The sequence below is a fragment of the Nesoenas mayeri genome (genome assembly GCF_963082525.1).
Source record: "Nesoenas mayeri genome assembly, chromosome: 1".
In the NCBI taxonomy this organism is placed as follows: Eukaryota; Metazoa; Chordata; class Aves; order Columbiformes; family Columbidae; genus Nesoenas; species Nesoenas mayeri.
Window position 1 is genome coordinate 111,627,350 of NC_137541.1, and position 25,341 is coordinate 111,652,690.

The following is a 25,341-nucleotide window of genomic DNA, read 5'->3' on the forward strand; positions in this document are numbered from 1 at the left end:
AATAGCTCTTATTGTTAACCTATATGAAGAAGCTGAAGTACAGGAACAGAGCAGTTATATGATTTGTCTCTGTATCAAATCTTCTAGCAGTATTGACTGACAGTGTAGACTTCAGAAAAAAAAAAATAAAGTGCCTGTATTCATCTGCACACTATAAGTTATTGCATATCTAGAAATTATTGCTAGGGTGCTTTTCATTGAACTCAGATAGTTTTCTGATTTGTTGCACACCTAAAATATTAACTATTTTTTGTTTGTCATCCTAAATGACTACATTTGCATCATGGCTGTGGAAATCCTTGAAGAACAATATTCCCTTCACTTCTTATTATACTGGAACAAAGAGAAATGGAACAAGGAAAAACTGAAAATATGAGAGGAATTATTTTTTAAAAAATTCTGTTAAAGAATTTTGAACATTGGCTGGTCATTCAAGGAGAATTCCATATTTGGTTTCATTCAGCTTCTTTACTTATGCATAATAACAATGCATGTTATAGGTATTTGATAACCTATTATAAACACTGTATAACATTTAAGTTTTCATTGATTCCATTTGAGCAGTAATATAAATTATTATGCCTTGACACTTACCATTTTGAAACTGCATGTATCACATTTACAAATATATAGTTGTAAGTGTAGAGAATGCTGTATGGGATATAAATATAATGCATACAATGCATTCCACATCCTTTACAGGATGTGTATTATTACAGCTGTAAGCATGATAGATAACAAGTGCAAGGTTGGTTTTAGCTAAAATACTCTATTTTATACATAATGTATAGAATCATACAGTCATTTTGGTTGGAAGAGACCTCTAAGACCGTCGAGTCCAACCATTAACCTAACCCTGTCAAGTCCACCAGTGAGCCATGTCCTTAAGAACTTCCTTTACACATCTTTGAAACACCTCCAGGGATAGTGACTCAACCACTTCCTTGGATAGCCTGTTCCAATGCCTGACAACCCTTTTGGTGAAGAAAATTTTCCTAATATCCAATCCAAACCTGCCCTGGAGCAACTTGGGGCCATTTCCTCTCGTTCTATCACTTGTTGCTTGGGACAAGAGACCAACCCCCTCCATTCTACAACCTCCTTTCAAGTAGTTGTAGAGAGCGATAAGGTCTCCCCTCAGCTTCCCTTTTCTCCAGCCCCAGTTCCCTCAGCTGCTCCTCATTAGACTTGTGCTCCAGACCCTTCACCATATGTATATGTTATTTTGCTGATTTTTTGAAAAGGCAATTTGCTTTGTGAAGTCTAAGGTATATATTAGAACAACTCATGGAGAAAAGAGTTTTTGAATGACCTGCATATTTTATAGATAAAATAGAGGATAGGAGGATAGAACCAGTCAACTCCTTTATTTATCATAGCTGAGAGTCTGAAATTGCTCCAATAGGAAATGTTAAAGAATGAATTTCATGATTTATAAAGCTAGCCAAATTTACATCAAATTACTGAAGTTTTCTTATTCCCAACTGGAGTCTCATTAAGCAGCAAAGTGATAAGAATCTAGGTGTTTTCAGCAAAGACATGCATCTTCATCCCATTTAGTTTGGTACTACATGCCTAAATAATGTTTAATAACCTAAAAACAAACAAACAAACAAGCAACAGTCTGCTGATATAATTGCTGACAAGCAGTACAACACTATAATCAAATATCACTGTACAATTCATGTTTTATTAACTGCCTGTGACCAATGGTGGAAGATAGGTTTGATGTAATTATAAGTACCTTTAAAAGTACCTTGCTATTGGACTAAATGAGAGAATCAATTTTCTAACTTTATTGCAAAACCCAGATTTCTTGCAAAGAAAAATTCACCTAGCTTCCTACTTTAGCAAAAAATGCATGGACATTATTAATTTTTCAATACACTTTCATATTTAATTTATTTATAAATACATATATATACATATACATTTATAAATAAATACATCTGCTTAGAGCAGATTGAATTTTTGGAAAAAAAAGAAAAAGGAAATGTAAAGTTGTTATTATGAAATGCTCATATGAGAACTCTTACGAGGTCTCTCAAGCTTTTTGGTTACCATGGCAATGGTTATCAGTCAGACTCTAATATAGGACATAGTACTGTTACAGCTGTAGAAATTTAGTCTCCACAGTAAACTTGATAAAACATCATACTTGTCTTTTAAATATTCTGAGTCTTTCCAAAGGGCTGCATTAAAGACAGATTTCACTAACAAATATATTTTTAATAATTTATAATCCGTAGCAGAGATCAAAGGTTGCATGCATCTGATTAGCCAATTAAATGAATGTGACCGGTGTCTAGTATATGGCAGTGAATTTGAAAGCAATTAAAGAAATTGTATTCAAGACATTTTCTATTGTCTCCATCCCAACCTGTTGCTGAATGAATCACAGTATAATGCTTCCTGGCTTTTTGATGAGGACATAATGATCTGAAGAACATCTCATCAAGTTAAAACTACTCAAGCTCATCTGTTCAACATTTAAAAAATTTAATACAGTGTGACTGTGATTAGAAATCAATCTTTTCTGTAAGACAGGAACTGACAATTCAACCCAGTCAACAAGGCACTTCAGTTTGTGTGGCCAGCATCTTCAGGAAGACCTGCTCAAAGCTGGAAAGGTGGCTGACCTTCTCACATGCACATGTACAGCCTGAAGTCCCTGGGCAGTCCCTGTGGGGCTCAGGCTAGATGCCATGGGTACAGCTCCTGCCACCAGACTTCTATATCACCACATACAGTTTTGAATATTGTAATCCTATAAAACTTGCAACAAGCTTCTTCAGCCCAGAGCATATTTAATTCCTGTTTATACAAGGGTGAGTGGTGATCAGTTTGTAGGGGGTAAAGCACTTAAGAGGTTGCTGCTCTAGAGGCTTACGCTCCTGGCCCTGGAGGGGGAAAGGTGCACCTCAGCCTATGAGTTTCTAGTTCTTGGTTACAAATAACTCCCCAGATTTCAATGCCTGAGTTGTTCTTGTCAGGTTTATTAACCACTAACAGTCTCAAAACATTTATCTAGGGACATCAGGGACATTTGGCAGCCAGAATGCCATTTTAGGATTATAAAATAGAGGTACAATATGCTTTTAGTTGAGGCTGTCTTCCATGAAATAGTAGCATGTTTAATATTTGAATGACCTTTTTCAAATTCCCGATGAAATCCGTTGTGATGAATCAGAGCTCATAATACTTTCAGCATTCATAATTTCAGGCTGCTAAGAGATGTGACTACTTTTGTTGCTCTGTTTAGTTCTGATTCATATCATATGTTATTTCAGAATTGCAAGAGAGAGAATGTTCTTTCTCTTCTTCTAAAGGAAATCTTACACTTCAGGAGCATGTTTGTTTCAAGGGATGGTGATGCAGAGAGGAAAATTTGTAAAGAGAGATGTGTTGAAGGAGCCTTATGCCTGGTATCCCAGCCTTAATTCTATAATCTTCTTTGGAAACAAAAGCCATATTTTAAAAATGAGCTTTTTGTCTTTCACAAGGTCAGAAGTTTGGAGTGTCCCTTGCTTATGACATAAACTAGAGCAGTTCAAGTTCTCAGAAAACTGATCCTTGTTTGTTCAGAAAATAGGTTCAGTTGCAGTGAACTTCCTTTGCAAATGTTTTTTTGAATGTATATGCATATATATATACATCTAGATATATGGATGTTCATATATATTGTGCAGTGGAACGAATCTTCATAGATTCCTGCTCACCCTTGTGATGGACAGTTCCTATAAAAGTCTATAGTGACTGCATTTCAAAATCTGTGGCTGATGATAGAAAGACATGTTGGTTTTAGAACACTTATTTAACCTTCTTCCAGAACCTGCCAGCAACCCATTTGTGATATCCCTTCCTTAAAATGTCTGATTTATTAGCTGGTGTGTGTGCCTACATATTTCCTTACTATGACTACTGGTCTTTCCTTCCTCATCACTTCAGGCAAAGGGTGCCCCTAGCATTGCAACTAAAAGTGTTGGTTTCATTTTATTTTGTTTTCTAAAGTCTTCTTCATGCTCTCCCCTCAATTAGTGTCTCTTTACAGAAAAAAAAAAAAAAGGGCTTATATTCAGACAACAGAGCACCTGAAATCTAGGTAGTATATTTAGGTTTTAAAATATTTGTTTGTCTGGATTTTAATTATCTAGCAGTAAAATAAAAGATGTTAAAAAAATGCAACTCTCCAAAATGTGCACTGCACATCAGTTAAAGGTAGTTATCTATATTGAGGATTTCCATTTTATAGACACATGCTTAATACTAAGCAAACAAAAGAATCTATGGCTTTTGTACTAAGTTTGTTGTGTGCCCCAAAACCACATTTCAACATGTGCTGATGATATTTTCCAGCACTGTCATTGCTACAAATTTCAACAATAATGTGGAACTTGGATATTGTGTGGAACAGGAAGAGTATTAGGATTTTGTCCTCCTTAGTTTGCTGTTCTGTTGCTTGCATGCTTTCACTTAATTTTAAATTTACATTTGACATTTCTATCTGTTATACCTATGAAAATTAGTTCAAAGTTTTAATACTGATAAGCAGCACTCTGATAAGCTTTGACATTTCAGTGTTAGAAATAACATTATTAGTCAGGAGATTTTTACTTTTTTTTTTTTTTTTTTTTTTTTCCTTTAAGAAAAAAAAAAGACAAAACTCTTGCATGACAGTTTTGTCTTTCTCCTCTTAGCAACAGGAGGAAGTCAACCTAACATTCAAGATCATAACCTGGCTACTTAGAAAGAGAGGTTAATCTGATAGTATTTGTTGTATCTAAAATTTGTTTGGAGAGGACTCATTCGTGCTCAGATTAACTGATAAAGATAGGAGACTCGCATCTTCAGCTATTGCCTAACTTGAATTAGCAACCAAACATATAAGCTTAAGGTGCTTTCTTGTGCATATTGAACTTAGTAAAGTAAGTATGACTAAAGGAAAAGTCGCAAATATAGACAAACTGTAACTACTTTTAATTCAAAGTTTTGAACAGCTATACTTCCAGCAATTCCAGATGAGACCAGATGTTTGGATATCACATAGAGAAGCTGAACAAATAACTTACTTGTTGTAGCTTTGTTCTGGTGTTCCTTTATTGCTCACAACCTTGCTCTCACTCATGTAGCCCCTTGCTATACATAGTTATGAATATGAAGTGCATTGACACTAATTACTGTCCTAGGTGTCTAAGAGAAATAATTTCAACATACAAAACCACTTTTATTAGTCATGCATGAACTGAGCCTATTTTTTAGAGAAAACAGAGATTACAGATTCTTACAGAGAAGAATATATCCTGTTTGTGTTTTTGTTGAAGTAATAAAGCAACTAGACATCATTGCCAATTATTTTTATAAGAAGTTTGAATAATTTTTCGGATTTTTTTTTTACTTACAGGAAAGTACGGAGGGAAGTAGAAGGCTATTACTAGTTACAATGTGTGTCTGTGAATCAATACATAGTTTGATCATAGAGGGAATTAGCTAGCCACTTATATTAGTTTATGTCAAATAGTTTACAGTTTGATTCTGTTTCAGAAAATGTAGACGTAAATGAAATCCCCGAGTTGGTTTTGTTGCTAAAAACACCTCATCTTTTTTGTGAAAATTCCCAGGGGATGTATGTGGGCAACTTTAAAATATAGGTTTTATAAATATATTGCAGTTTGTTCTGGTACACAAGATAAAACATTTTGTGTATGAAGTGTTGGATATATTTAGATTTTAAGAAAACAGAAGTGTTTCAGATAGTGATGAATTGTTTTTCCAAAACAAAATGAAGTGTATGGGTTTTTCATCAAATCAGAAGTTTTAAAGAATACCAGATTTCATAAGAAGGCAGGTGGCATTCAATATATTTGTTACATGTCTGGAAAGAAAGATGAGGAGGAGGTGAAACAGATGAAAAAACTTCCTTAAAACAATGACACGGGTCACAGATTATTCAAGGTAATAGACTTTTAATCCAGTAAGTTGTAGATTTCTTTCTTTTATTTAATTCGTAAATTCTTTAATTCTAGTCTCTTCTCTTCTGCTTATTTGTACAGTTAAGACACTTTGTCGTTCCAAATATCCATACTGTGCCTTGGTATATTATTCCTTGTTTAAACACAACAATCCGTGTTAGCATTTCACCTGTATGTGTAGTCAACAACAGAGAAACCATACTTTTTCAGTACACACCTATATCACAGCACTTTTTACTAGTAGCTTGAAATTGCAGCTTTAAATTGCACATATCATTTGGCTTTTTATTCATAAATCAACAGGTAAAAAGACCAATCAATGAAACCGTCTCCTAAGAAAATTGTAGTTTACTACAGAGTTGGCAAAACCTATTACAAATAACCATTATTTACTCTAGTAGAAATACTTCATCGATTTTATATTTTATACTTTTTTTTTTTTTCCCCTCAGATATACTTTGCATATTGATTCGGTTCGGTAGGTTTATTGTAGTTAATTCATGTGGTGAACCAGGAACTTTATGCATTGTCATCTTCTGCATGGTTTTCAAACAGTAGCCAGCTTTGTTTCCATTTTCATTTTCATTTCCTTCATTTCCTTCTTGAGGCACATGATGCTTAAAAAATAATTATCATCACAGTAATCTTCTTTAAGATTTCTCTCTATTTCTATGCTATTCCCCTCCTTCTCTCCCCAAATGATATTTGACAACTTGTTGGCAGCAAATGTTAAAGTGGCTAATTACATTACATCCTCTACAGCTGTGGTGTGCTACAGTGCAGGCTAGAAAACTGGTTTCTGGCAAAGAGTCCTGGCATCAGGAACCAGGTCACTGATACACAGTGGCTGGATGGAGGAAGAGCACTGGTGCTTGATTTATGTGATGTGAACTGTACAGAAATCAGCCTCCCTGGCCTTTCAGCTGAAGGCAAAGGCTCTATGCAAGTAGCCTCCAGCAAAGTGCAAGTTAATTGATCAGGAGACAGCGAGGAGAAGCTTAGGAGATTAATGTAAGTCTGAAAGCATCATTAACAAGTTTTAGAATTCACATAATGTAAAGGAATTGTCGTGGCCATAGCATTGCTCTTTGATAAAACTGGCATACTTTGTTCAGCAATATGCCTATAGGTAAAGGTATAAACTGCTTGAGTACAAAAATAAAAATCAGTTTAAACTGTCATTTTTCTCCAATATTATATATTTTAATATTTCACTGTTAATATATTCAGAAGCACATGGAATAGGTTCTGAAGTTAAATTACTAACTGTGGTTGTTAAAAATGTGCTTTCATTGTTAGAGCTGAGCAATGACAAGACTATTTCAGGTAAATGCAAGACATCACATTGTGACCTTTTACCAAACAAGTACTTCTCATAAGTGTGATTGTCGTGGGCTGGTGAATGCTACTCTTACACTCATTTTCACAATAATTGTACATATATTTGAAAAGACGTGTCAAACGCCTTCGATGCCCAACTTACAACAGTTTGGTATGATTACACCTAATTAAATCAGATGGGAAAACTGTACTTAATCATGTCAATTGCTTGAATCAAAAGATCCAGAGATTTTTTAGATAAGACCTATAAAGTGTTTCCCATATTCTCATTGTAAGACAAAACTGGAAATTTTTTTTTCCCAAGTTTTGTGCCCAGTGTTGTTCAGAGCTTTGCAAATGTGGATCTCTTGATGATTCTTCACTCCAAATTTCAATTAGACATTTGGTTTATTATGTAGGGTTTTGTTTTGTTTTTTTTCCAAATACCAAAGATGCCTAATAGAAATGTCACTGAGGCGGTTTTAATACTTTTCTCCTCCTCCATCTACCCTTAACTCTCACCCCTGTAGTAGAGCTAGGAAAATAAGTTTTTAGTGTGCATTTATCTCTCTTAATATTTTATTTCCCTTTTTGTTTTGTTCTGAGATGTTAGACTTCCATTCCTAGTAAAACAACCCATTTAAGAGAAGCTCCATGCTGAAGAGTTAGTTTGCTCAGTGAACCTGTTACCTACAGATGATACAGGGGAAGACCAGACCACTGGGTTTGTACCAGCTGACACATTGTGAGAATGGTCTTAAACTAGACCACCTGCCCTAGAGGCAGAGCTTGCTCTGTACATCAGTAAGGAAGGTGTAAGCACTGCTCATGATTTTAGGATAAAGTCCTCTAGGTCTGCCTAAGGAGCCACAGGTGGAACTGTGGGTCCTGCATACAGATCCACTGTAAAAATCTGTAGAAATCATTTCCACTGAGTAGTGTGGTGTGGACTGCTATGAATATTTATAAGGTTGAATATAAAATACTGACAAAAGTGCTGAGCAGCAGGGAAATCTTGAAGAAAAATGAATATATTTAAGTAGTTACCTTATGACAGAGTAGTTTAGTAATTCTATGATCAAATAATTCTCAGCAGATAGAAGGGCAATGGGGATTTTTCACATTTTAATTTTCACTTCTCAAAACCAACTTTTTTTCTGCTAATACACACAAGCTATTAGTCTATTTTATTTCCTCAAATCTCCTACACTCATTAGAGGTCAGTAGGATTTGTCTACTAATTGTTCCAACTTTTAGCCATCCTAGGGTTCCAGAAAAGTGGCATTGAAGTTGCTAACCCTATCTGACCATCTTTTATTTATTTTAACAGTTCATTATTTATTTTAGAATTAGCACATAGACATCTGTGTATCTTTTCTGTGTTCAAGTCCTGTCTTTTTCCATTTGTGTACTCCCAGTACTCCCAAAATACCAGAAGAAAAATGCACATTATAGCTACTTAAATATCTGGGGAGGATGGGTAAAAGAGAAGCTAAAACATATCTGCAGACTGTGAAACAGCAGTTTATACAGAAGAATACAAAAGTGGAAATGCCTATTAATGACAGAAATCCATTTTAGTAAGTCCATTTTAAAGTGCATTTGCAAAAGTAAAAATGCTAACAAGTGTAACAAGTGTGCAAATGATCTCGGAATATCTGATTGTTCTTAACTTCCAAGTACCTTTTTCTGATGTTGACTCATAAAGTTAAAAAGTATATTGTATGAAGTAATTCCTGAGATTATAAACATATTTTAGATGTTCCTAGGTCTGCTGCCAATGCTCAGCTATTAATAACTTGGCTATCACTTACAAGCAGCTTTTAGCAAGTCTGTTTTTTCAAAAAAATGACAACACTTGGCAGAGAAATTGGCCCTTATTTTCTTTGTAAAAAGTTTAGCAGTCAAAAAACTATTTAGAAGAGTTTGAAACACTCTCATTGTTATGTGAATTCTTGTGTCAGAACTCCAGTGTGAGGGTATTCTGTCATAAGCAAAGAAGAGGTGGATGGCAATGAAATTACCTCCTTTCTTCATCCAAAACATCTTTATTATAGAAAATACAGAAAGATGATTAGGAAGAGAAAAAAATATTAATACAACAAAGATTATTTTTTTATGTTGCCTTGAACATTATTTGTTTATTGTACTAGTTTTGGACTAGATGGCCTCCAAGCTGAGTTTTTTTCCAACCTCAACCATTCTGTGATTCTGATATTTCACATGAGTAACTCTGAAAATCCCTCTTTGAAATATCCACAGACTGATGAGGCGTTCTGATTAGTATATGAATAAAGCACCAAATACTTGCAAAAATTACAAATCTTTCAGCAATACTTTCCATTCAAAGAGACTTACTGCAGCCTACTTTTAAGTTCTTTACAGTATTCATTTGTGTAATGTGTTTTTTTGAGATCTGTTCAGTGTTGCATTGTCGCATATGACAATTTTCTAGCATGATTTGCTAGATACTCTTCTTTTTTTATGATTCTTTCTCTTTTCTCCTTTCCTTTCCTTTCCTTTCCTTTCCTTTCCTTTCCTTTCCTTTCCTTTCCTTTCCTTTCCTTTCCTTTCCTTTCCTTTCCTTTCCTTTCCTTTCCTTTCCTTTCCTTTCCTTTCCTTTCCTTTCCTTCCCCTTCCCCTTCCCCTTCCCCTTCCCCTTCCCCTTCCCCTTCCCCTTCCCCTTCCCCTTCCCCTTCCCCTTTCCTTCCCCTTTCCTTCCCTTTCCCTGTATTATTTGTTCTCTGGTATATGTGGCTTGGTTTGGTGTGAGGTGTGTATTAAAGCTAAATCTCCTCCTTTCTCAGCTTTCCATTTAAAAAATGAGGAGGAGGGAGCAGAAAAGATTCATTCACTGTGACTTCTTTTGCCTTCCACATTGCCTCCTAGCATGAGGTTTTCCCTGGGAAAATTACTATGACATGGCTCCAGGGTTCTTCCACACCTCATTTTTTTTCCAATTTCTTGCTTATTGGTTTCTGATAGCTTGAATCTACCTGGTACTTTAAAGCTAATTGTACTTCCAGAACTAAAACACACAATAATGTATCTGTCTTCATACCATTTTTGTTATCTGTTTTCCTGTTGCTATCATAAATTAAATATATTCATTTCAAATTTATCAGAAGTGAGTCTGACCAAACAATGCTTAAGATGTAGCAAATTGATAAATGTTTTTGAAATACACATGAACTATAAATATATACATAAGGAATCGGTTTGTAACCATGCAAACATTTGATAAATTCAGTTCTATGAAAATAAGTAGCAAAGTAATGACACAGGAGAAAGCTTTCAGTGCTGTAAGAATTTGAGGCTTTGCATTTATACATGATGCAGCTAATTTCAGTAGAAATGTGTGATGTTGTCATGCCTTCCTCCACTCTTCCTTATCCATAGTCAATTGGGAAGTGGTTTGGTTTCGTTTTTCATTCTCTTCTTCTCTGTCACTGAGTAGGCTTGAAAATGATACTTATTCCTAACATAGAAAGTGCCTTCAAGTTTCCTTTCTCTTGAGTGCTTTTCAGCTTGTTTTGGAGCTTCCATTGTGGCAATCTCTACATTTGCAATTTGTGATTAGTACACTCAATGACTAATTTAAGTTAGTGCACTACAGACTATTAAGCTTGCCTCCACCCTAGCTGAGGTACCATTCCTTGTTGCATTGCCTTTTATTGCATGTTCCCCAGTGATCAGCTCTAAACAACTATAATAAGGCTTTAACTGGGTTTATATTAGACAAATAAGGAAGGTAAGCAGAGGGGAATGAAGCAGAGTGGAACACCATAGACATGGTGTTTCTCAAACTAAAATAAAAAAAAAAAAGTAATTACCTTTTTTTATATATAGTATATTTAAAAAATAATGCCGTTATTTACCTTTGGCACTGATCTGATAATTTCAGTGTTTCTTCCCAGGGTTATATAATACAAAATAGTCATGAGAAGGGCCTGTTATAATTTTTGAAGTCCAAGTGAAACCCACTGCTGATAATAGAAACTTAGAAATAATAGAAACATCTTAGCTGGATGGAGGTACACACTTCCATATGTGCCACCAACAATGTTACAGGTAAATTAAACTTCTAAGGGAGGCAATAAGTACAGTTGGAATGTGATATCCAGAGATTTTGACATCTGAGTCTCTGCATATTGTAGTAATTAAAATATACACCTTTAAAATGCTTGTTTCTCATTTCTCACCATTGTTAATAAATGGAAGTTGCAGAAACACAGAGTCACAGAATGTTTGGGGTTGGAAGAGACCTCTGGAGATCACCTAGTCCAACCCCCCTTCTAAAGCAGGTACACCTAGAGCAGGTGATTACTAATATACATACTATGAGTATAAAACATCCATAAAATCACACTTAAATTAGTGTATACCTGTTTTTATTTAAAGTATAAGAAAAGGTAGGGAAGCTAGTCTTTTTGCTTCTGTTGGCTGCATTGCTTCTTTCTGACTTTATTTTACCATGTCTTGGAATGTAATGTAGAAGGTATCATATGTTGTTCACTTCACTCAGAAGATCCTCTTCTCTTCCCCCAATATAGCAGATTTCTGTACTCTCTGGGAACATGTTGTGTCCTAATGTTTACTGCCTAAATATTAATAGTAACATAGAGCCTGTTTGATTACTGAGAATTTAAGAGTATTAAACAGAGCTCCTAGTGCACTACATAGCAAAGATATGGCTCCTTGTGCTGGTTTGACTGAAAATGAGTTAATTTTCTTCATGCAGTTAGAAAGCTTTCTTTTTCATAACAAGCACAGTCATTGTTTGGATTTAGTTTGAGAACAAGAGATAACATTCCAGGACAGAATTAAGGGGTTTAATTGCTTTGGTCTGAGAGCCAAGGACATTCTGAGTGCTCTGTCCACAGGTGTGAGGCATCAAGGAAGGGGGTCAGAGATGGGACAGAGCTTGATTGACGTCTAGACTGATCAGTAAGAGTATTCCATCCCATTAACGTCATGCTTCGTATGTAAGGAGAGTCAGGATCTTCTGGTCTCTCTCTCAGGCGCTCTCTCTCTATCATGTTCTTCTTTGCTCTTTTTGTCAGAGCTGGGAGAGTTCTGTTTGGGACATTTGGATTGGCCTTTGCCATCCTGCCATTTTGCAGAGGCCTCTGGGCCTTTCTCCCTTTTTCCTCTTTTCTCTCTTCGGGATCAGCTGTTCAGGCCCCGGTGCTGCTTCCTGGGACTGGCTGCTTGTTGTGGACAGAGTTTGTGAGGAACTGCATTGAATATCTTTTATTTTACATTGTATTTCTATTTTATATATATATTTACTAGCAGTGCATTAGTATTTTGTTATTTTATTAAACTGTTTATCTCAATCCAAGCTTCTCCCTTCCTTTTCAATTCTCTCCCCTATTTGGGGGGTGGGGAGTGTGGTGAGTGAGTGGCTATCATGGTTGTATTGCTAGCTCGGGTTAAACGATGACACTGCTACTGCTGGATAATAACTTTTATTTGCCTTCTTTCTCTGCTTAAAGGAGCTGGAGCTATGTAATGTAATAGCTACTTCCTACAGCTGTTTGTGAGATGAAAATTTGTTCCTTGTTATCAAAACTGAACACAGAAGTCACAAAGATGTAATATTTCCAAGGAACAATCTTCCAATCAATTTAAGAGTGAGGATTTTTCTCATTATAACAGACTTTTCCTGTTTTCGCTATAATTTGATTTTACATCTGTAAAAGCTGCAATATTTCCTATTCAATCTTTTTTCTTTCTCTATTTCCCAGTAAAAACAACTTCAACTGTGAAGAGGTTGCTACAGCACTACATTTTTAGGTTCTAAATAGATATGGTTTTATTGTCTTGTGGCTGAAGTGACAATTATTTTTCCCATTACTGCAGCATGACAGGTTATGCACTTCTTTGTATATGCAAAGAAAGTCAGCCATGTAAACCAGAAGCAATAATATTTGTATTGAAAATTAGTTATGCTGATACTTTCTACACAGACTCTACATTACAGATTTCTTATCCATTGGGAAAGAGTCTAATTTGCTGTAAAACTGGGGTTTCAGCCAAAAAAAGCTTTTCAGGCAAGTTACTAGCTTTCCAGGGATTTAGATTCCTGCTCCTAGGTTTACACAACGATTATGGTACCAAGTTGGATTTACGAAAGCATAGGAATTAAAGAAATGGGATCTGTATCAAGTCATGAGATTTTGAGAACTGGCATGACACGTAGGCTCCTAAGTACCTACAGCATTTTTGAAAACTGGATTAAGGCTCCTAAATCAGTAATGATATGTTACGGTGAAGTATTGAGCAGTGACACCTAGCTCGCAGATTAGAAGCAGCACAGATTTGTTAGCAGGGCACTCTTCCTTCACTTACCAGCACAGATTGTTGAACTTTTGAAACAGAGTATTTGAACCCAGACACAATGATGTCTTAATGTGAACTTTCTAATGACATTGAATATTACCTTGCAGACAAACTCCAAGATAGATAAGGAAATTCTAACATAGTCAGTATTCACTCAGTTGAAATTTGAGTTTGTACTATTTTTGATCTTTTAACTTTGGCCTTGATTCAAACAAAAATATTGTGAAATATGAAATGTGTGTGCCACAAGAACCAAGCAGCAGAAACCTAGGCAGATGAAGTGTAACAGTATGGAGACCGTACTCTGGATGTTGTATCCAAAATGAACACATCTATTTTAACCCAAGAAACCCCAAAGCAATGTATTGTGGGATTTTTTTAGATATTTCTGTCAAAAAGTAGACATTTCTACTGAAAATTTCAAAACCAGACAATTCCTTAATAGCCCTTGCTTTTCTGTTTAAGCAATCTGTACATTCCATCCCAAATTCCTCCTTAATGTTCAGAAGAAATAACAGGTTTGGGGAAAAATACGGGAAAGCCTTCCAATTCCACTTCCTCTGGAGAAGATATTAAATTATAAAGAGGATTGAATGATGGCAATCAAGAGACTTATTGTGAATTTATGATGGTAGAGATTCTTGGAAGAAATAGGATGGCATAAATTTCTGGCCAAAGAAAATATATATAGCAGTTTCTGGCCGAAGAAAACTGATGTGCAGATGCTTTAAGAAGCATTCATTTCCTTAATTCATGAAGTGAACTTTGTCTGACCACTATTTTCTGTTTCCAAAGGAAAGTATGAGATTTCTTTAAAAAAAAGTCAACTAAAAAGTAGAAATTTATCATCATTTCCCAATTACAATATCTCAAAAATAAAAAATCCAATGTCTTCTACTTTGTTTGCCAGCAATGGTGCTTTTTATCATCTTGTTTGTAATTCAAAGAGGAAGGTTTGTCTTAGTGTGTGTGGGGTTTTTGGTTTTGTTTTTGCTTTTGTTTTTAGTTTTTAGCTTTGTTTTGTTTTAATATGTAATAGGAGTATTATTTTCAACAAGATCTTCTGGTTTTGGAGTTTGCTTAACAGATATTTTAGTATAGAAGTATATATAGATTTTTTACAAGTTGGGTTTTTCTTTTTTTGTGCACCAAGCATTAAATGATGATTGTGTAACCACCAGCTCTGACAACATTTCTGCAGACCAAATGTTTGTGATGTCTGATGTCTGTTTGTTGCCAAGTAACCGTATGATATGTGCTAATATAACATCTGTCATATTGGCTTTGTATAGCAAGCATTATTTAAAGCTTAGTACATCAAATATTATTGTTCTCAGGCATATTCCCCTCCCCTTACAGTAACTTTTTTGGTTTTGGTGTCCTATAGTAGATCTTGATTTCCTACCATATTACAAAACAGAAAGGCTGTGGAAACTAAAACATCAGGTCTTAGACTTCAGACAAGATTTGTATAAAGCTAATGCAAACCTGAAGTCCCCTTGGCATTTTCAGTTTTTGAACTTCATGAGGCTCCAGTCAGACCATTACTCCAGCCTATCAAGGTCCCTCTTAGTGACAGCACACCCATCTGGTTCATCAACCAGTTTTGTGTTCCATCATCCGGGTCAGTAGGAAAGAATTAAAGTGGAGTTGTATCACCATTTACAAGTTGGCCCAGGCACTGACCCCTGGGGTACACTGTTGGTGGCAAGCCTCCAGTTGGACTTTGTGGACTTTGTGCTGCTGTTTGCAACTCTCTGAACGCAGCAGTTGAGCTAGTTTTAAACCCGCGTACTTCGTCCATACTTCATTGCTTGGTCAAAAGCTTTGCTGAAGTCATAGACTCATAGAATCATAGAATCATTTTGGTTGGAAGAGACTCTCAAGATTATTGAGTGCAACCATTACTCTAACTCTGGCATTAAACAATGTCCATAAGAACTTAATCTATGTGTCTTTTAAACACCTCCAGGGAAGGTGACTCAACCACTTCCCTGGGCAGCTTATTACAGTGCTTGTCAACCCTTTCTGTGAATATTTTTTTCCTAATATCCAATCCAAACCTTCTGTGGTGCAACTTGAGGCCATTTCCTTTTGTCCTTTTGTCCCTTGCTACTTGGAAGAAGAGACCAACACCCTCCATGCTACAACCTCCTTTCAAGTAGCTGTAGACACCGATAAGGTCTCCCCTCAGCCTCCTTTTCTCTAGACTAAACAGCCCCAGTTTTCTCAGCCACTCCTCATAAGACTTGTGCTCCAAGTCAAGATAAACAACATTGACTGCCCTCCTCTGGTCCACTGAGCCAGTTACCTCATCGCTGAAGGATATGTATTTGAATAAAACAGGTCAAAAATAGCTGCCTGAGAGGACAGAAAAGTAACAAAGAGAAGTACTAAAAAAGCGCCCCCAGACTGTTCTCAAGAGTAGAAATTGTAGATTTTCCTCACTTAATTTTTGGGCCACAAGAAATCATAATAAACCCAAATTTCTAGCAGAGCAATGACAGATTTAGAAGACTAAATCACTGAAATGACTCAGAGAAAGAGGTGTACGGATCTATGACAGAACTGGAACAGAGAGAATGAGAGAAGGTCACCCTTTAAATCAGATGATTTTGAAATAGAGCAACAGAATTAAAAGGCTGACTACAAATCCTGAAAGAGGAAATTCTATGCAATATGTTAAAACTTTAATTGCAAGGCCTTTAAATGTCAGCTCTTTGGAAGGGCTGAAGTGGTCAGGGTGCATAGGGTCCTGTTCCCCTTACAAGGCCTCCTCAGAGGCTAAGAAATCTTATGCCGAAATGTCAGCATAATCAGGAGAAATATTTAATTATTAAAAAAAAAAGCATGGAGGACCTAGAATTTGTGTTCAAATGTCAGGAGCTACAGTATTTCGAAGAACTATCTTCTCTAACTCTCAAAAAAGGAGAAAATAATAAAAGCAAGGCAGGAAGAGTTTCACACGTATTACTATTCAATTCCCACTACAATAATTTACTTCGATGAAGGAACATACACTCCAGTTACTTGGGTTTGAAATCTGAATGAGAGACAGAGTATACAAAATAATAGGCCAAAAATGGAAACTATTGATAAATTTCAAAGAAAAATATTAATGATTGTGAAAAGAAATAATAGTGAATACTAGAATTCAACTGACAAGTGAAAGTAAAGCTAAACAAGAAAATATAGCTACCCCTATTTAATTGGAGAATATAAATGAGATTTTCTGGGAGTTGTGCAGTAAAAATTATAGAGTAATTATTAAGAAAATGTGTATTTGGTGTAGCCACGGAAAACATAACCCTATAATACTGTTGCCTCTTATACTTTATATGTTTTAAACCTGAAGAAAAAAGGAAAGATAATAGAACAAGGGGAATAATGTGAAAAGGGAATCTATTATGATATGCAGTGAAAATGTAGTAGTGTGTGTTGCAGAATGCGTGCTTGATGTGAAATGCATGAGTATGGCTTTTCTTACTTGTTTGCCTAAACCTCATGATTTATATAGCTTTCTGGTTTGCTTCATGAATCTATTCAGGTAGCTCAATTGTTAAGAATGCTGCATATGCTTTTTTTAGTTTCACAAGCCTTATAAAGAATTATACAACATACCACTTTGCTGAAGACTCTTCTAAACAAATGCATGAGCTAAAGTGTACATATAGGAGCAAAAAAATACTCATGCATTCTAATTGTAAATAAACATGTCAACAAGTAGTTACAGTAAGGCTTGTGGTCTATACAGATCCCTCCAAAAATCATTAGTATGGGCTTCCATACTTAAAATGTGCTAGGAAAGAGCTTTCCAAAACTTTTCATTTATCTTGGAACAGAACAATAACAGAAACTGCAGCATATGCAGTTTAACTAAGGTGAACTGGATTTGCTTAATCCTGTTTTTGTACAGTGGTAAAGACAAGGATGTTTTAGGGAAAGCTCCATGTAGATAAAATTGCAGAATAAGCTGGACTCAAACCAGTAGCACAGTGCATGAGTACTAAAATATTCCAACTGTAGTGGTCTTCTTTGTCCTCAGCTTATTTTGTCTACTAGTTGTTGTCACTACAAGGGCAGAATGAAGAGGTAGAGACGACTGCACAATATGTCAGATAACGTTCACATTTTTTTAAGAGTGTCCGGTTACATGTGACAAGCAACAGATGTGGGTGCCCTCCTCAAGGAGTATAAAAATGTTTATGAAAGTTATCCACTTAGGGCACTCTGGCAGAAGGAAAGATGGCTATTTTGGCCTAGAGGACTCCGATGAGCCAGTAATATAAACATGGCAAACCAGACAAAATTCCTGCTGAATGAAAAGCTTCCCCATTAACCTGAAACATCAGAGAATCTCCTGGTAGAAGTGCTCCTGAATTTGTTTCATTCTTTTGCTAACAAGAGCTTTTATTTTGATTAAATACACAGGTAATAGATCCCATGCTTGTTTACAGTAGCAACCTTCTTCACCATTTCTCATTTGTTTTTCAGAAGTTCTGATGTTTCTTAGATAGAAGCGGAGGGACCAACTTAACAGAGAACGCAGACAGACTAGCCTTTAATATAGCATTATTTTTGTAGATGTACACAGAACATCTAATTTCCATTATCTTGCTTTATGGATTACTGTTGTACAGAAACAATAGTGTAATGCAGAGGAACTTCATGGAAGAGAGAACAAAACCACAACTATTTTGGATATTTTTGATACTTTTAGATTTTTCTTTGTCTTTTTGGTCTTTGGATCTCTTCTTTCTTTCTAGGATGAAGGGCTTGGTTTATTCCTTTCTTTCCTCTGTGTAAGATCAAAATGTAAATTCTAAATCTGCCACGCAAAGAGACCATTACTGTCAAGATGTTAGGTTTATATTTCATTCAATAGTTTTAACTACATATACTCTTTGGTGCTTTTGTATTTCAAGATTGCATTAGCATCTGTGAAAAGAGTGTTTTGATTATTTGTACTTTTTCCTTGGAGATCACTGGGAAATGTCACTGTGTGTTCAAAAAACTAACAGAAAAGAAAGAACAATATATACATCTTCTCTGAAGTCATAAGAGCAGCACAAATGCCACATCAGATTCAATTAGAGATGAGCAGATAATGAAAACCCCAACATCTGGCTGCATTTGCTCTTCTCCTTCAGTATTCAACCTGTTGCTAATCACAGGAGACACACAAGCTTAAATCATTTTAAAAGGCTTCTTGGAAATATTCTTCCCATCTACTAAGATTTCATTTTGGGAATGCCTCTTCTTTTCTCAATATACATAATTGAAACTTTTCCATAATAATGATCTCTTTATTAGTTACTATTCTATCAGCTTCTGCACTTCCTCACAGGAAGTGCTAATATTCTGTTTAATGCATTACATAGTTCTTTTAGAAAAAATTTCTTACGGAAAAAAAAAAAAATTGAGGATTGTAACTTTAGTTTGGGAAAAACATCAGAAGAAAGGATTAGGTGTGAGAAAAAAACACTGTGTTCATTTTTATGCCCCCAAATTTTTGTTGTTGTTTTATGGGTTTGTTTTTTTTTTAATATGTGCTAAGGAGAATACATAAACTGACATAAAGAGACATAAACTGAAAGAAGAGGCAGCATTTTTATCCCTCAGTGCAAGATTTATGGAAACATTTCACAAGATCTTCAATCAGTCATAGTGATAACTAAGCCACTTTAGGCAGCTAATTTGCAGTCATATGACTATGGCTTCACACACATATCTTCAGTATCTTCATATGTATCTGCCCTCAGTTTGAACTACTTGATTCAGGATATAACTAGGCTTGTTCATACAGTGAGGCAGAATGTTCTTACAATGCTCTGTGCAATTCATGGCATATGTGATTTTAAATGATGCCCTTGTGAATGAAAATTAATCTGATTGTTACTGAGAAATGAGATTTAAGGTTGTTAGGAGACTCAAGCAGGTATAAAGAATTTCCTTTTTCTGAAAGACTTTGCCATGTATTTATTTTTTAAAGGCAATGATTTCTCTAGTGATATATCTGAGTACATTGGGCTACACCTGTGTTAGGGGAAATCAAGGAAAAAAGCCAAAATCCTTGCATTGCATTAATTAAGTTTTACTCCACTCACAATTGCTTTGAAGAACCTCAATATTAATATTCATTTGGACAGTGACTGTGTATATTAATGTTTCAAGACTGCAAGTTCAGGCTTCACATAATTAATTTTATTGCAAAAGTAAATAAATAAATAAATAAATAAATAAAAAATATATATAAACCAACCACAAAAGCATGCACCAATGTTTTCCAAGGTACTGCTGTTATCAACTGAAATGCTATAGTTTTTCTTCCTGTTCTTAGAATTACCTGTGATTCCTAAATATTGCCGTCTACCGCAGTTTTTCATGAATGATGGCTTTCCAATGACTATGCTTTATTTCAAGAGCCCTCTCATCAAGTGGGCAATACAAAAATCCCAAATCTATTGTGATAATCTCATTTTAAATCTTCTCCACTGCCATTGCTATAGCATTATCATGCTTGACTATGTTTGGTTGAATGTTGAGATGTAGTAGTTGGAGGGGTAAGAACACCACACACGCTTCATAGCCAGGCACTGGCCAACTCTGAGGACACGAGGAGCAGGCAGCGGTGCCAGGCACTATGCTCAGAAGTGCCTGAAGGTTCAGCTTTATAGTCAATCAGACCTAATATCCCTTCTCTGTCAGAGGTGCCTTGTCCCCGAGGTCATTTTCCTGTGCTGAAAATAGTAGAATGAAGAGAGGAAAAAAGAAACCTAGGCTCAGAAAATCATCAGGAAAGTAAATTATAATGGGGAGTTCTCTTAGTTTCTACAGGTGAGCTAAGAGATGGAGGATCTTTCTGAACTGCAGGGTGAATTCAGAGAAGCAGTGTGGGCTTCAAGAAAAGAACTCTGTCTCTCTGGTTCCCTTTGATTTCAAAGTGCAGGAATATTTTGCCTTAACAGAGTGATGAATTCTTTCCCCATTTTAATCCTGTGCTATAGTTGCAATATCTTTCAGGGACATGTCAGTCATTTTTTCTATAAGTGGTCTAAGTTCATAAACATAAGAGATGTAATCTCATTGTATTATCTCAGATCTCAGAAAGATCAGAAGGGTTTTATCCTCAGAAAGTAAGTTTTACTTCAATAAAAAAGTTGAACAATAAATGTTCTAAAATATAGAAAATTCAGACTGGCCAGGTAAGGCAGCCATTCCTATGAATTTTTGTCCTTGAAGGAAGCGTCCACCCAATAAACTGCCTTTCTGAGTTGCAGACAACTCCACACAGCCCTGCCTGCCTCTAAGACACTAAGTCTATTTGTAATCATTACAATTTGAAAGGAAGAATCTGAGAGCACTTTGTAAAACAGACATGAACATAAAACCTTGGAATTATTATATTTCTATTATAAGGATGGGGGTTTTGAGGCAGTTTCATTTTGTCATGTCCAAATTAATGCTATTTTGATGGACAATTTGGATTAAGCTTTTCTTTATTAACAGTGTTAAATTCTAACAGGTGGCTGTTCTCTTCATATAACAGAATTTTGCGTAGAGCAAATGTATGTATGGTGACCATGAACATCTAAGCTGAAGTGGCAGCTTCGAAAGAGGCGTGTGGAAGTAGGTGGCTGATATAAAAATATTATCTTCTGACTAGTTTCCATTTGGGCAACTGATGGTAGTGTCTCCCAGCTTCAACACTGCAAAACAAATTGATCAATATGTTTTAAGTTTACATCCAATCTGGTAGACATGGCATGTGAAGTTAGGTACCTTTTCTTTGAGCAGGACAAATATATCTGCAGTTGAATTGTATCTCTGAAGTTAAACGTGAAGTAAAATACAGCTTCAGAATTGATTACTTCACTTATGTTTTGTTGGTGTGGTTTTTTTTGTTGTTGTTTTGGTTTGATTTGGTTTGGTTTGTTGTTTTTTTTTGTTTTATGTTGTGGTTTTTTTTTTTCTTTAGGTTTTTCTAATGACAATCAAGTTTGACAACATGTTTGTTTTCAAACCATTCATTAGTTGTGATTCAGAAATCGAACATAAGATGAGCTGTAAACTTGATTTATAATCCAACAGCTTTTCTTTGAAAGAATATGATCCATCAAAACCAGTTCTTTTGAGATAATATACCTGTTTTGGTTAACTTTGTCTGGGATAAGGCTCTTGACTCTTAAGTAGGAAATAAAATAAAAAGATAGACAGCAATAGGGAAAGAGGGAGAGAGAAAGAGAAAGAAAGAAGAGGGGGAGGAGCGTGGGAAACTGCAGCAGGTCTGTGGAATCCTTGACAGAAAATATGAGAGTAGAGATCAGCCTTGAGATATTAAGATTTACCCTTGAGAAGGATGGGAGTAAAGGAGTATCCGGAGAGAGGAGAGATGTACCCATGAGAGAGAAGGGGATAGAAGAATAACATGGATGATAGAAAAATTAACCAATGAGATGTTAGTGGTGTAACTTGTAACCAATAGTGAAAAGACACATGAACTGGTAGAATTGTATAAAAATGCACTTGTAGCAATAAATGGCACTCTATTACTTTCATCTTGTAAGAACCTGGTCCATGTCGTTTGTCTGTCTCAACCGCGACAGAGGAGAGAGAGGGAGGTAGAAGTGCATCCATGCATCAGTAGATAAGAATATGCAGCAATTAGGATTCTTGCAAGGAGGCTTGAGAATTTCCTCATGCAAGAATAAGAATCTAAATACTCTGTTCCTCTGTATTACAACCATGTCAATAACTACTACCTGGTGGGAAGAAGACAGTCTCTTAATTTTTTTAAATGCATTGAAAATAATTCTGGTTCTTTGTGTGCAATACAGACCAGGAAAGACTTTGAAATCATGGATATTTTTGTAGGACATGAAAATTATTGCCTTCTACATCTATTCATAGAAAAGAAAAAATATTTAACTTGTTTAAGAGACCAAGCGTAGTTAAGTTTTGTATTTCTCATTTTATTTTTGCTGTTTACTAAGAGTTTAGGAAGAAAGGATTAAATTCTGGTTTTGCTGTTCAGTTTATTAGATAACTGTGCCTCAATATGTCCATCTGAAAATTGTAACAGGAGGAATGGGTAACAAACTGAGGGCAGGGCTCCTCTTTAGAGAAACCTTGGAAAGTTAGGGAAAGTCATGGAGACCAAAAAAGACAAATGCAACGTCTTGCTCTAGGAACGGAATAACTCTGTGCAACAGTGTGGAAGTGAGGACTGACGGAGCAGGAAAAAAGCTTTGCAGGAAAGGTCCTGGCAGCCCAGGTGGACAGTAAATTGAGCATGAGTTGGCCAAGGCCTACTGCACAGCTCTTGGCAATAATTTGGCTAGCAGGTCCAGGAGGAACATCTGTTTAATCGTCACATTTGTTTAATATCTGTGAGGGAACATCTGGAACTCTGCCAAATTTTGAACACCCCTGTGTACAAAACGGCGTGGATGTACTGGATTGAGTCTAGTGCAGGGCCCCAAGGTGGCTGGGGTCTGGAACACCTGAAGTGGTGAAATCTCCATCCACAGACATGTTTAAGACATAACTGGATGAGGTCCTGACAACCTGCTCTACTGGACCTGCTTTGAAAAGCAGGTTGAACCACTTGACCTCCAGAGGGTCTTTCAAGACTACTTGCTCCTGTGGTTCTGATACATCAGTTATGTGTCTAATTCATTATTTTATGTTTTCTCTGATAAATTATCTATTGAATCTCACAAGTGATGGGAAACTTAAATTTGGAACAATTGTTTTAATAACTTCATCCTTCATTGAAGGATCATTTATCTGCATATATTAACATCCTTTACTTGTTCATTTAAAAGTAGGAAGCCTCCTAGAGACCTGAAGTACGGGACCGCAGAAGTAATGTCAATATTTGCTTAAACTGAGGAAAATACTGTTTTCTAATCTACTTATTTGTTACATTCTGATTAACTCCACCAGTTACTATATCTTTACTTACAATGAGAGAACTTTGTTTGCTCAAAGAGTTTCAAAACAGATTTAGAGCAACAGTGACTCAGAAGACATTAGCTGATGAATGGTAATTGATTTGAGAATGACAGAACTGCAAAACTAATTTTAAATTCATAGTGGATGATGTTTAAAAAATGGTAATGTGCTGACAAATTATGAGCCTTTTCAGAGAAGTTAAGAAATGAGAATGACTAATTTTGCAGTTTAAGAAAGAATATATTTCAAATACTTTTCCTTTCCACCCACTATAGCCTGCAGGGGGGGAAAAAAAAAAAAAAAAAAAAAAAAAAAAAAAAAAAAGAGATAGAGAGACAAAGAGAACTAAAAAGCATTCAAAGTAATGAAAGAAAAGTAACAACCCAGAGATGTTGCTGAACAATCTCTCACAGTTGTGGCTCTCTCCAAAGTCTGTAGTATAGAATGATTTCCTATAGAGACTAGAAGCTGCTGTTGGAGAAATAAACTGAAAGAGGGTTTGTGGACAAAACCAAGTTCTTTTCCCATCCTGGAAGAGATACTGCAATTCAGTCCTAAATTTGATGGGTCAATGTCTCAGACACCAATTGGGTGGGTTTATGCTCTGGTCAAGTAAAGGAAAAACTCTGTAAAGCAGAAGTGTAGGAGTTGATAATGGATCCATTCTGTAATTGCTGCAAAGTTGAAATTAATACTGTAGATTTTAAAGGGCATTGATAATTTAATGAAAGAGCAGAGGAAACATAGTAAAGAGAATGTAACTAAACCTCTCCTGCAATTCAGCTGACAGCAGATGAGTGTGTTTAGTAGATTAAACCCATACACATGTGGATGTGCTTGTGTCAGTATGAAAGGGAAGAGTGATTTTGACAAGTTGGAGGGAACAAATATTATAGAGTTATATCAAAATGTCAAATGTACTTTAAATCTTGACAGCCCATAATCTGTGTTAAAGACTAAAGTATGAATTGATGTTGAAAAGCAAAATATCAAAATGTTCTAGGTGACTGCAAAAGTTGGAGCTTTCCCATGAATATTTACTATCAATTTAAAAATAAATTAAAAAATAAATGAATGTTGTTTTTTTTTTCTTCTAACATACACTCATCTGTTAGATATCAGTAAAGAGTACATTTACTAACAACAACAAGAGTAGTAATAACCAATGACACTTCTGTGAATAAAAATACAGATGATTAATTTAGTGGAATAGCCACACTATATAGCTACATGGTTTGAACATGCTTCAGTAACCTTCAGAAGGTTTTTGACCACTACAAAACTCTTCCCATTCCACAACTTTCATAAGTCTACTAATACTGTTTCAGGCTAGATCAAAAGGGAGGAGGGAATTCACCATATTGGGAATATTGATATTATTTCACTGTATCCATTCCTTGGATTTTGAAAACTTAATCCTTTTCTAGTACTCCACTTTCAACAGTTTCAGTGATGGTAATATCTTTTAACGTAAATTTTTCATAAAATATTCAAAGTTGTTTTACAGTAACTGAATTTATATTATTTCTCCATTAATGACTATATTTGACAGAAAGATAATTAAATGTTATAACACTATGAAATGCTGGATACTATTTATGAAAATACAAAATTTTAACATGTCAGTGTGTGGTTTTTGTGAGGGTTTAAAGAGATGACTATTTTTAACACAAGTACCTTCAATATCTTAGCATGGGAAAGATTCTATATTTTGGTGCTATATTCAATCTCTAAGCAAAAATATTTGCAG

General features: G+C 35.6%; 1 protein-coding gene across 1 annotated transcript in view; it reads left to right on the forward strand.

The window, feature by feature from the left end:
• IL1RAPL1 (interleukin 1 receptor accessory protein like 1) overlaps positions 1-25,341 on the forward strand; it is a gene marked incomplete at its 3' end in the record, with an annotated part of 632,038 nt that overhangs the window by 440,328 nt on the left and 166,369 nt on the right. The gene's annotated exons all lie outside the window — the stretch shown is intronic.